The sequence below is a fragment of the Triturus cristatus genome, chromosome 6 (genome assembly GCF_964204655.1).
Source record: "Triturus cristatus chromosome 6, aTriCri1.1, whole genome shotgun sequence".
Classification (NCBI taxonomy): Eukaryota; Metazoa; Chordata; class Amphibia; order Caudata; family Salamandridae; genus Triturus; species Triturus cristatus.
Window position 1 is genome coordinate 1,779,757,065 of NC_140589.1, and position 14,049 is coordinate 1,779,771,113.

At 49.4% G+C, this 14,049-nt stretch overlaps 1 protein-coding gene across 1 annotated transcript in view; it reads right to left on the reverse strand.

Annotated features, from left to right (window-relative positions):
* DNAJC27 (DnaJ heat shock protein family (Hsp40) member C27) overlaps positions 1-14,049 on the reverse strand; it is a 99,592-nt gene that overhangs the window by 17,076 nt on the left and 68,467 nt on the right. The gene's annotated exons all lie outside the window — the stretch shown is intronic.

Sequence of the window (14,049 nt, forward strand, 5' to 3'; positions counted from 1 at the left end):
ATTCTGAAGGAGAGTATTTCATTGTCAAAACGTATGAGGAGAAACTGGAGAGAAGAGTTGTGCAGGAGGTTAGAAGATTGCAGAATTACTCCACACACCACCATAAGTGTAACTACTTTTGAATTATTTAGGAAAAGGAAACCATATGCATTTTGTGTCCTCCATGGGTTAGGAAGAGCACTGGGGAGGATCTTGATGAAGAGGTGGCTTTGAGAAGTCTGAAGAAAGAGTTGACAGGCCAGACAAAGAGGAAACTGTATTTTGACAAATCTAAAGGTGCTGCCAAAAATGATGTTCAGGTGGCTGATAGGGCACTGGTGAATGTTCCATACAATGTTGAGGGGCATTCAAAGTTTAGTTCTCTTCTGTGCTGAAGCTTTTCAGAGGGGCTGTGAAACTGAAGGAAGTATTTGCAATCTTAATCGTATTTCTATTGTCAAGAAAACAATTATTGGAGGTTCTCACTTAGTTTTCAGTTTTCCTTATCCCACCCTCTCTCCCCATTAGTCCATGTTCTGTCTCACATGTTGTTGATTACAACAGAACTAATTTCTCTTGTTTTTTAAGGTTTGTTTAGTGTGTTCTCTGAGAAAATGGGTGGTGTGGTATCTGTAGTTGGGTATTTTGTGAAGAGTTAGCTTTCTAATCTCAGTCATAGAACTTCCTGTGGAGTTCTCATTGAGAATGTATTATTATGCGCCGGCCTATGATTCCAGACCGGGGAGACCCAAAATACCCAGTTACTGCGGCGGTGCCAAGAGGGGGGAGGGGAACCACTGTTCATTCGGCGCCGCTGCTAATAGGCCCTGAAGCCGCAGCCTAAATTGAAAGCGCACCAGGGGAGCAGTGAGAGCGGGCGGTCCGGGGCGTGGACTGAGAGCAGTTCACTCACCGCCGAAGTAGGGATCAGACTTACTTTGGGTTGCTGCTGCAGGACGGAGGGCGTTGGGTCGGGCCTCCCCCCCCGCCCCCGCTAAAGATCTTGGATAAATACACGGTCGCGGCCACCCCAGGGCACAGAATAAGTGTGCTACAATCAGCCGTACAGAATTTCCCCCCGCTGGAACAAAGGAGATTCAGGGTGCAGCGTTAAGCCGGCTACACATTCAGACCAAATTCTGGGCAGTGAGCATCCAGCAATGAGGATATAGTCCAAGTGAAAGGGGCCAAAGGCATACATAAAGGGGTGATGGTGAGGCAGAGATCTGCTGATTATTTGGCGGTGGTGGACTGGGGTGCAGTGGCCAATAACCAAAAGTAGGACTGTGGGAGCGCCTTGGTCCTTACCGCGGCGGATAAAGGAATTGTTGACGGGCCCCCTCTCCTCCCCCACCCTTGGGGCAACAACAGTAACCGAAGAGAAGAAGGTGCAACAGCATTGGAATAACAGTGGCCCATTTTGATACGCGGGCTGTGGCGGACAACTCGGGCTGGGGATAGGTATCCAGTATGGAAAACCGACAGGCCAGCTAGAGACAGTCTACTTCTGGTGTTGGCGGCGGAGAGTACTGCTGTGATCACCTGTGCGTTGGCGACCCAGTAGGCCTGTTTTCTCTTCTTTTTCAAAGTCGCAAGGGGGGGGGAACCTCAACGGAATATCACCAGATCAAAACCACGGAAACATGACGGGTGGGAGGGGCCCCCGTCTATCGCAGCAAACAAAATTGGATAAGTATGCCATGCCCAAAGATAGCTCGAATGCAGCAACTGTAGCCACAGAGAACATAGTAGAGGCCGGCGCAGATGCAGCAGGACTCACTCTATTATTATGACAGTAATACAAGGAGTAAAGACAGCAATACAAGGAGTATAGACAATTTGTAAAATTGATACAGTGACAGCAGAGGTGTCACTCATAACGGCAGACCTGAGAAATCTGGGTTCAAGAGTAAAGGAAGACGAGGGGCGTGGCTAAGCCACGGAACGAAATGGCCGCTAGCTAGAGGATCTCCGGCACCCGTCAGGCCCTTCCACACATCCGCACCAAATATCTGACCCCCAAGCTATGGGTCACCTGAAGTAAGGAGCGCTGCTGCGACAGAGCCCTTCATTGGCAACCTGGGCCTGGTGCTGGTCGAGCGGTGACCGCCTGAAGCTGCAGCCTCCCCCGGCATCTTGAACCGGAGGCTGTGGTGTCTGGCGTGGGGTGGGGCAACGTACACCATCGAGTCGCCTCGCTGCGTGGGTCCGCAGCCGCGGCCTAGACCAGGATCAGGGCAGGGAGCGGCGCATGCCAAATTTCCCACGAGGGACGGCCCCTCGAATTCGTCAGAAACCAGGGAACAGTGCTGTAAATCCTCCGGTGGCGTGCGCTGCAGCAAAGGTGAGCGAGTGCGGCCGCACTGCTGCCGGAGAGCATGGAGTACTGGAGCCGCAAAGAACAACTGGCATCGGCCTGGGGAGCTGCGTAGCCTGTTTGGATCGGGTGTCTCACCGGCCCTGCAGCTGGGGAACAGACCCTGTCTGAACTTTCCTCCCCGTGAGTGGAAAACATCCCCCCACCCCGGTCAATCATGGTGAATGCCCCACAGACCCTTGATGACTCAACAACCACTGCGCCAGGCCTGAATTAGGAGCTGCCCTCCCAAAGACAGGTGAGATTGTCCAGAGGTGATACCAGCGGGCATCCAGACGTGGAGGGTCCTGATGGGTACAGGGAAGTGAGTGAACTATTGCCTGCGACGGGGGGACAGCATATCCTCCGCCTTTTCTGGAAATAATGGGTGGGCACTGGTGTGTGCCGGGTGGCGCACCGATCATCCTCCCTCTGCAACCTGGGGGCCTCACATTGGAACCCACTTACTCGGGGCGCCCGCCCACACTGCGCCTACTGACAAAAGTACAGCCTAGAGGCCAGGTCCCGGCACAGGTGGAATAACAAACCTCGAGAACGGACGCGGCAAGGCCCATCGCCTCTCTGGGCTTGGAAGGCAGGGACGCTACTGGAAGGATATCTGGGACCAGGGGCCACAAGACAGAGCAGCAAAGTAAGCTGGACAAATACACTTTTTCTAAATCAGCTCTGCCTGAATCCCAGCACGCGGACACCGCCAAGACAAACATGGAAGGAAGCCCCGCAGAACTGACGCTTCAGGATGTAATGGACGCTATATCGGGAGTTCGGACGTCTATGGAACAAAGGATGGACGCGATCACGTCGGAGGTGACACTTATTAGGGCAGACCTAACGCAAATAGGAGATAAAGTGAAGCAAATGGAAATCACCACCTCCAGCCTGGTTGATGACACCTCCCAGCTACAACGCGAAATCAGAGACCTGCAGACCTTCCGTAAGCTGGCAGAAGACAAGGTGGACGACTATGAAGGTCGCACATGCCGCAACAACGTGTGCATTATTGGGGTTCCGGAGAAGACGGAGGGGCAGGCAACTGACCTCTTCGTAGAAGAACTTATACTCACCCACCTCCATCCAAAGGGACTGTCCAAATTCTTCGTGATCGAAAGGGCGCATAGGGTCCCGGGGGGAAAGCCAAAGCCAGGAGCACCGCCTCGGCCAATCTTAGCAAGAATACAGAATTTTCGTGACCGGGATGTCATCCTTCAAAATGCCAGGATTGCCCCACCTCTTCGATATGAGAACTCAGTAGTCTCGTTCTTCCCAGACTTCACCCTGGCTGTGCAGAAGCAACGAGGATCATTTCTTATGGTAAAGAAGAATCTGCAAGACAGGGGCATCAAGTATGCGATGTTATTCCCAGCCCGCCTCCGGGTGAAGGTGGATGTAAAGCCTGGTTCTTTGATCGTCCGAAAGACGTCACAGACTGGCTGGAGGGTCACGGAAGAAGGGAGTGACATGCGACCTACAGATGACTGATCCTAATCTGGCCCAGAACTGTCAGACTACCAAACCGTAAAATGTATAGTTACACGTTGTGGGCCAGCAATCATGCTACTGATGAGGGGTGGGGGGCCCCTTGGGCCAGACGGATGGGCATACAATCAACCGGCGGACCTATACAAAAACGTTTAACATGACTATAAACCAGGGACCTGAATCGGGGGGGCTGACTATTTCCCACAAAAGGGAGGGTTCACGAGGAAACAGCCTCACCGCCCCCAAGTTAACTACAGTTAGTGGCCGTTTTGGGCAACCGGCACTCTGCAAAGTTTGTTAGAAGGGCAGTTTGAAGCCGGGAATGCAGGGGAGCAGGGTGGGGGGAAGTTAGGTGGGTAAAGAGGAATTACTATCGTTATTTGTTATGTCGACTAAACTAACTTTTCTACAGGCAGACACGAACGCAAGTAACAGTTATCATGACAGGTAGACAACAAGAGGGACGCTTTAAACTATTGAGTTGAAACGTGAACTGAAGCGCTGCATAGTCATGCAACACATTAAACGTAACTCCCTAGAGGTAGTGCTCCTCCAGGAGTCCCATCTCGTGGGTAATACCCACAGGGCCCTAGACAGAGGAGGCTTTAGACTGGTGGCACATTCTGGCTTTACCACCGGATCTAGAGGGGCGGGTATCATGTTGAAAAACACTTTCCCGTTCTCTGTTAACCGATCATGGGTAGATGACTTGGGCAGATATGCAGCAATCTCTGGACAGTGGGAAGGTTCAATGTTCAATCTGGTGACGGTTTATGTCCCCCCTGGACTCCAAGGTGGCACATTCAGGTACCTAGGCTCCCTGTTACTTGCACTACCGGAGGGAAGACAAGTGGTTGGGGGGAGCGTTCAACTCAGTAGTATCGGGACTCCTGGATAGACACCCTCCACGAGACATTAGCGCCTCTAAGAGAGGTGGCTCCCAGATTTCCTAGACGCGATGGGCTTGGTGGACGCGTGGCGAACATATCATCCAGACGACATCCAGCACACCTACTATTCGAGAGCCCACAACAGCCTCTCCCGCATCGATTATCTGCTGGTTCCCACGGCCCAAATCGCTGAGATGCAGGACACTAGGCATATGGCAAGGGGGATATCGGACCATTCACCAGTCTGGACTGGGCAGAAAACAAGTGGGATGAATCGCTCCCATTAACCCCTGGTACCTCCGTAACCCGATAGTAAGGGACTCCCTTCTGCAAACTATAGACAATTACTTCCACAAGAATGTGGGTTCCGTCCACTCCCCCCAAACCATATGGAAGGCATTTAAGACAATGATTAGGGGACAGGCGCTCTCCTCGATAGCCGGCATGCGAAAGGAAAAACGTAAAGTGCTTGAACAGGTGGAGAGTGAGATTCTCCGCCTTGAGGGGATGGACAGGGAAGAGATCATGGAGGAGACCCTTCACACCCTGAGACTTAAGAGAGACACATACAAAAGCATTGCAACCGACCTGGCCAAGACAATGAGGAGGGACAGAGCGGGCACAATATACGATCTGGAGGTCAAGGCCGGCAAACATCTCGCCTGGCTAGACCAAAGGGACTTAGCGAGCTGCCTAGTCCCGGAGCTGGAGGTAGATGGTGGACAGATAGTAACTGACCCGCAGGCTAAAGCCAATGAATTTGCCACCTACTTTGGCTCGGTTTATTGTTCTAACTCCATTCACTCCGTGGAAGACTCCGCGGAGTTGCTCAAAGATATCCAGATGCCGACCCTGATGGCTGAAGATAGGGACATGCTGGAAAGCACCCTCACAAATTATGAACTGGCAAAGGCGATCAGAGACCTTCGACTCGGCAAGGCCACGGGCCCACATGGCCTACCAATAGAGTTATGCAAACTAAAACCGGACGCTATCGCCCCACACCTACGGGCAATGTTTGATGAAAGTCGAGAGGTGGGACTGTTGCCGCAAGACCAAAGAGTGGCCACGCTAGTTACAATCCACAAGGAGGGTAAACCCAAGGAAAAATACTCCTCTTAAAGACCCATCTCTCTGCTCAACTCAGAGCCCAAGATTTTAGCCAAAGTCCTAGCAAATCGACTCATCCAAGTAATCAGCAAATTAGTACACCCTGATCAATCCGGCTTCAAGCCTCACTGAAATACGGCTTTAAATGTTCGCTGCCTCCATGGGGTATTGGGTAGACTAGATACAATTCAGGAGGCAGCTGTGGTGGTCTCCCTGGACGCCGCCATGGCATTTGATACAATAGAGTGGTCTTACCTATTCGATGTGATAACCAAACTGGGGTTCGGGCCTAAATTTATAGCATGGATCAAACTCCTGTACACGGAGCCTTTGGCACAGGTCGTTGTCAATGACAAAAAATCTGGGGTCTTTGGGCTAGGTCGGGGAACCAGACAGGGTTGCCCGCTGTCCCCCCTCCTTTTCGCCCTTTCTCTGGAGCCATTGGCGGCTTGGATCCACTGGAGCCCCTCTATTAGGGGACTCAAGTGGGCAGTAAATTGGGAAGACCACATATCCTTGTATGCGGATGACATTCTACTATACTTGGCCTCTCCAAGGCCCTCCATTCTCGAGGTCCTCAACATCTTTACTAACTTTGGAAAGTACTCGAGATATAAGATAAATTGGGACAAGTCATTGTTGTACGTGTTAAGAGGGGATCCCCCATCCCTGCCCCAAGACTGCCCCATACAGACGGTGAAAGAGGGTTTCCGCTACCTAGGTATCTTTATTACGGTAGACCCCAAACTTAGATATGAGCGAAACCTGCTCCCCTCCTGGAGAGGCTCAAAGGAGACATTGACACCTGGAAGGCGCTCCCACTCACGCTATTAGGGAGGGCAGCGCTGTTTAAAATGATGGCATTGAAGAGTTTCCTTTACACTTTGCAAAACACTCCAGACATAGTCCCAACTAAATACTTTGATGAGATAGAGAGTATACAGCGAGAGTTACTGTGGGAGGGGAGATCCTGCATAGCCTGTCAGAAACTGGTCCTAAGTTGGTAAGACGGGGCAATTGGACTGATCGATATCAAGAAGTACTATTGGGCTGCACATCTGGCGGCGATCAATCACTGCGCATACCGTCAAGACGTGGACCCGTCATACAGACTAGACAAATGGTTGCTCCCGGGAGGGGGGTGGGGTGGGGCATATCACAGGGCTCTCTACTTGAGGCCATGGAGATATCCCCTGACGGGCCCCACCAAACACTCAGTGTGGGTTTGGCACACTGACAACAAAAACTTGGGCTAGGATAAGAAGCTTACACAAGCCACCTCCTTATGGGAGGCGGAACAGCTGGGCACGCTAGGTTCCACAAAGGGTTTCGACAAATGGGATATCATTGGAATCTAAAAAATTGGGGATCTATGGGACAAGGGAGGGGTGGTTACCTTCGCCGCTCTGCAACAGAGTCATGAGCTCGCTAGCTCAGAGCACTTTCGCTACCTACAAGTCAGACACGCGCTACTGTCAAATATACCCAGAGGTACCACCCTACCAGACTCTTCTCCACTGGAGGACAGATTGTTGGACGGATATATGCTGGACAAGGCGATATCCCTAACCTGTAAAAAACTGATCAACAATTCTCCTAACCTTCTGACGACACTCATCCAACACTGGGACAGAGATGTACTTGAAATAGATGACGAAGAGTGGCAGGAGGCAGATGCATCCCCAAGGGAAGTGGCAATTTCGTCCAGGTTCCGTCTTGTACAGTTGAAAATCCTCCATAGGATATATGTCACCGGACCAACTCTAGTCAAAATGGGGAAAGCAGAGGACGGTAACTGTAAAGTCAGGTGTGGGCAGCTGGGCTCCTTTAGACATATAATATGGGAATGTGAGTACATTCAATCCTATTGATTGAAAATACACGATTGCATGAACAGGGTGTTGGGGCAGCTTTGAGGCCAGAAGCCAAAAGATGTCTGTTGAACATCTGGGAACCTACCGATCTCAGCAGCAAAGACAGAATCTGGGTCACACTGGGTCAGATGGTGGCCAAACGGAACATTGCACAAAAGTGGGGGGCGGGAGAACCACCCAAGGTAGCATCCTGGAAGGCAGACATGGATTGGTGCATGTTCTGTGAAAAAACTGTATATGTTTCGCGTGGGTGCCCCACAAAGTGGTCTTCCATTTGGAATAAATGGAATAAGTACAGAGGAGATATTTGTGTTCCCCCCGCTGTCCCAGAGCCAGAAGATCCAACTCTCCCGTAGTCATTGTTAATCACCACAAATTAATTATGTACACTGTACACATGTTAACATTTGAAATAAGTGTCTGCCTTAATTACTGTAACCTGTAAAGTTGACTCGCATTCTGTTAATAAAAAGAATTTAAAAAATAAAAAAAATAAAAATAAAAGAGTAAAGGAAGTCGAAACCATGACATGTACCCTCACGACGGACACCAAGACGTTGTAGAAACGAGTCCAAGAATTAACGGACGCAACAAGAGTAATAGAAGCAAACCTAGAAGTTCAGGAAGGGTGCCGTAGGCACAACAATCTTCGTATCCTTGGAGTACCGGAAACGGCGGAAGGCCAGTCCGTGGAACTACATGTAGAGGATTGGGTACTGAATCAGCTTAAACCCAATAGACTCTCTAGGTGCTTCTCAGTGGAGAGGGCGCACAGAATTCCCGGTGCTCGACTGAAACCAGGAGCGCCTCTGTGCCCAATCTTTGCCCGTATATTCAACTATCGAGATGGTGATGCGATCTTGCAAGCGGCCAAAAAATCACCACCACTTCAAATTGACAACGCCACTATTTCCTTCTATCCAGATTTTACCGCAAAAGTGCAGCAGGCGAGGAGGACATTCATAGAGGTTAAAAGAGTGTTGAGATCGAAAGATATGGTTTACTCGATGCTATTCCCATCCACCCTGAGAGTGGTGGCAGAAGGTAAAGTCTGGAAGGGACAGGTAGATGTGGTGGAAAAGGAACAATGGCCGGAAGGCGATCCCGGCAGGAGCGCAGACCGGCAAGCGGGGGCAAAAGAGTAACCTAAAGATCATGACAATTCCAAAACAGGGAGCATCAGATGTGGTGGCAAATATAAAGAACACAGAACTGGCACCGGTCATGATTCCATCCACACAGCTATGATAAGCATGGGAGCAGATGGAATAGCCTTAAGTTGATATTTAATGCTGTGAGGTAGAACACCAACTGCTATGTAGGATGCATGAGCTGGATGAGTACTGGGGGGAGGTGGGATGTCTAAGGCGGACAAGCATAGGCTACCACCTGCCCAAAGTTCATGGGTTTAGTTATGGGGCGACTGCCGCTCTGCAAATTGGGGGGGTGGGTAGTTCACAGCCCACAGTGCAGGGTAGCAGGAGGAGGGAGCTCTTCTTTTGGGGTTTTCAAAATGTATGTTCTTAATATATTGTTTCCAATGCATTTACACAACACATTCCAGGGGAAGAGAATGCGGAGAGGGGAAGATGATCATAATACCCACACCCGCCCTCGAGTGGTCCAGTCTATTCAGAAAAGGCAACCACAGAATTGTAAGGAGAATAATGACCCCCCTTGATGGACGAGTCCCAGAGAGTCCGAGGTTGAGTCAGTCAGTCAGATGTGATCTCACGATCATGACTTGGAATGTAAATGGCCCAGGCAACAAAATCAAACGCACTATGGTACTACAGTATATTAGAAGACAAGCACCCAATGTAATTATGGTGCAAGAGACACACCTGATGGGCAACACATGTAGAGCAATGAACAGATTTGGGTATAAGCTACAGGCACATGCTGGGTTCACGCCCGGGTCCAGGGGAGTGGGAAGTTTGGTAAAAAAATTGGTACAGAAAGTATTTCAACAAGCATGGCAAGATAAACCTGGGGAGATACGTAGCGCTATCTGGAACATGGGAAGGTCGTATCGTCAATTTATGCTCGGTGTATGTACCACCTAAAATGCACTTGAGTACACTGCCCGAATTGAGTGCGTTGCTACTGCAATTACCCAATGGGGTGCTAGTATTGGGAGGAGACTTAAATGCGGTAATAGACCCCGAAATGGACAGACTATCACAGGTGGGAGGCGTGGGAGGGAGGGACACCCTGAAGACCTTTGTAGAGACTGTGGGACTGGCAGATATCTGGAGTGAGCATAATCCGCAGACTAAACAGTACACGTGCTACTCAGCACCACACCATGGTTACTCACGCTTAGACTACTTCCTGACTCAAGCGGGAATGCTGGGATGTTTCCACGGAGCACTGCATGAGGCTCACGGTCTTTCTGCTAACTTGCCAATAGAGGTGAGACTAATGGGCCTCACCACAACAAACAAATTACCACCCGCATAGACCCCTGGCTCTTCAGGAGCAAACAGATGAAACACGAGATCACACGGTTCAATATTTTAAAGACAATGTGGGCTCTGTAGAATCAACGGCAGTGATATGGGAGGCATACAAAACAGTAATACGGAGATACGTGCAGGCACTCACAGGGATAGAGAGGAAAGAGAGGAAACAGCAATGTGAAGAGCTCGAACAGGAACTGAGCCAATTAGACAAGAAATTAGCAGCCATAGAGCAGCCGGACCCACAACTGACTCACACACGACTGAAACAGCAAAGGTTGTGTAACATAGTGGAAGGGAAAGCCAGGGACCACGCAAGGGCAACGCAGATGAGAACATATGAAATAGGAGATAAGGCTATTAAATTGCTGTCATGGCTCAAAAAAAGAGATAGGGAGAGGAATTGGGTATTGAAAACTATCGATACGAAGGGGGATAATTGCACCACTAGTGAGACAATAGCGGAAGCATTTGCCTCTTATTATGAACAATTATATAAGTCATCGACAGTCCGCACTAAGACTGACTGTGCAGAACTGTTGGTGGATATGCGCCTCCCCACCCTAACAGAGACGGACCAGGAAGACCTAGACGCAGACATCTCGGAAGAAGAAATTTGCGGGGTTATAGGTGCGCTGCAGTCGAATAAAGCGGCGGGACCGAACGGTATCCCAGTAGAACTATATAAAGGGGTGGCGAGTCTGGTGGCACCACATATGTTGCAGATGTTTGAAGAATCTTTAACAACTGGCAGGCTTCCAGAGGACCAGAGAATGGTGACTATAGTGGTTATTCCTAAACAGGGCAATTCGCCAGAGGATTGTGCCTCGTATAAGTCAATCACGCTGCTAAACGTAGAAGCCAAAGATCTAGCTAAGGTGATTGCTACTAGACTTTCAAGAGTAAGAACAGGACTGATACACCCCGATCAATTGGGCTTTATGCCCAAGAGGAGTACCAGACTCAATTTACGGCTACTGTATGGTGTGCAACAAGCAGTTAAAGCCCAGCAAGTTGAAAATGCAGTGTTGCTGTCCCTGGACGCCCGCATGGCATTCGACTCAATAGAGTGGAGCTACCTGTTTGCAATGCTGGAAAGGTTGGGCTGGCAGTAACTGCACCCGTTACTGAATTTTTTACCAGGGCTGGGTGCTGAAGAGATCTGAGAGTAGGCTGATGACGTGTGAACGAGGTGGCAGAGAGGGAGGCCCGAGGAAGTGCTCAAATAATGAAGTCTGGACGTAAATGTTAACTTGATGTTTATGTAGTGTCATAGAACTCTACTCGCGTTTTGAAGCACTGTAAATAACTCTTATTATTAATCAGTTTATAGTAATGAATTTACGGAAAGATGAAGATCTAAGTGTGCCCTGTTGGTTTCGGTCTCATGACTTCCAGAGCAGAACCTTAGTCAGTGGCGAGTGTTCAGCTCACTGAGCCACCCTACGCTGCCAGCAATGTGGTAGAATAATGTAAACAGCCATAAAAACCAGCCCCTGCATGAACTGTTGACTGGACGGAGGCTGCAGTCCGTGCTGAAACCGTGACCGGGCACTGCTTCGCAGGATGTCTCCAGTCCGAGTTCATCAACAAAGCGTTTGCCCCGGTGTTAATACTCAGCCCCCATGTGTTTGATAACTCACCGGTAACACAATACACAAGTGTTCTTCCTCGCTCCAGCACTCGGTCTCTGACAACTTCTCCCCACATCAGCTAAATACGAACCGAGTGAAGGAAAGCGAAAGTAAATACCGTGGGGCAACGAAAGCAAAGCGCATGCATATGCTGTATCTTCAGCTAAATTGTTAGACAGACGTACGCTTGCACATGTCATGTCCTGTACCCCTTCGCCCACCAAACCGACAACAATTGGTCTCACCTAAAAATGATTAAAGAACTCCCGTTTCATACACAAACAACGGTTAAAATATGGAGAGAAGCAAACACATTTTTGGGTTGGGAAGGGAAACTGACAGAATGCACGCTGTTGTGGGAGAGTGATCACTTAGCAGAGGTGCGGAAATTACTGGGATTTCGGGCGTGGGTACTGTTGGGCATTGAACAATTGGGAGATATCTGGAAAAGGGGAAACATAATTGACTTTGAAGAATTGAAAGTGGAATAGAGATGTTAGATTCGGAGAAGTTTAGATACATGCAGCTAACACATGCTCTGAGGGCACAGGTGCACAAAGGTGACCAACTACCAGAGATCGCCCCGTTAGAAGACAGAATACTGACAGAGCCACTGAGGGATAAGGCAACATCGCTCATCTACAAAAGAATTATGAATAACCAGGGCTCGACAAATCCATTCGACCGCTCGCATTTGCGAGGTAAATTTAATGAGGTCGAGCTATTTTTAGGTCCTACTCGCCCTTTCTGGCGAGTAGGAAAACATACTAACTTTTGTCCTCTGTCTTTGAAAACGGAGAAAATGTGACAAGATAACAAGATTTAAAGGCCTTTTTATGGCTCACAAAGCAAATGAGCAATAAAGATGCCTTTAAATCTTGTTATCTTGTCACATTTGCTCCGCTTTCAGAGACGGAGGTCAAGTAGGTTACTGTTAGGTCGAGGAGATTTTTTCAAGGTACCAGACCTGCAGGACTAGTACCATTTTCCAGATTTTTCGAGCCTGCTCCGGACCCACTAATGACTCTCTCAGGGAGCGATGGGAAACAGATGTAGGGCTTCTCGAGGAGGATGACTGGTTAGAGGTCACACAGAGCCCTAGAGATGTGGCCGTGAGAGCACGTGTTAGACCAGTCAGCCCTAGGGCGGTCTTCCCCTACATTTTTTTTTGCCCTCTTTACCTACCACTGGACCCCACATTTTTGTTGGACTAAGGACTCTGGGCCCCTTACCACTGCCAAACAGTGCTGAGGTGCAGGTGCTCTCCCTTAAAAGCATGGTGACACTAGTGTATCAGCCATACGCCCTGCTACTGCAGTGAGGCCTACCTTCCATTTGCATGCTGGTAGTCTGCATGGTCTGGGACTTTTTGCAATTGTAGCCTTTTGTCACTGTTGACAGACAGGTAGGAAAGGGAACACCCCAGAGCCTCCTGAAGTTTTCCAGAGATTTGCAACCCCCTAGATTCTTTCAGAAGGTGCCGCCCCTCCCGGTCACCTGACCTTAGGGTATAATGGGGAGGGATCAGGCCACACATCTCTGTTACACTACTGGATCAGCATAACTCTCTGCAGGAGTGGAGACTGCAGTGCCAGGAGGATTGCTACATTGCTGAGGCTGACTGCTCCCAGGAACTACTGCCCCAAGCTAGCTGAGTTGCCGTGCCTGCCTGCAGCTCTTGCCCTGCCAGAGGGGACTGGAAACAACACCCCCAGAGTGTCTCCATTACAAACTGCTGACTGCTCCCCTACATGGTGGGGGAATTCATAAAGACCACCACGCTGTCTTCCTTGCCTGAACTGCCTCTGTAGCACTGGGCGTTGCTTAACAGAGAAGGTGGGGTACCAGAGCGAGTTTGGGGCAAGTGGGCTACACATAGAGGACTGTAACAATGTGGAAATATCTACCAGCAAACCTAGATGAGTTTGATGCCACAAAGGAAAGTAATTGCAAGATAGTCACGGAATAACGCAAGATAGGGATAGGCAGGGACATATACATGGAGATTTCTGTGTATTACAAATCGTGAATGACAAATATATTGGACGTGTGATAATGTAACATGTATCAATGTGTTGGAAATAAATAAAAATAATTTTAAAAAAAAGAGAAAGTATTATTATGCATGTGTAGGGAGTCCATGGCTGTCTGAGCGTAGGTACTGCTGCATGGTAGATGAAGTTCATTACTTGAAATAAACTCGTTTTTCATTGATATGCTGGAGCACTGCTGGATGTATGCACT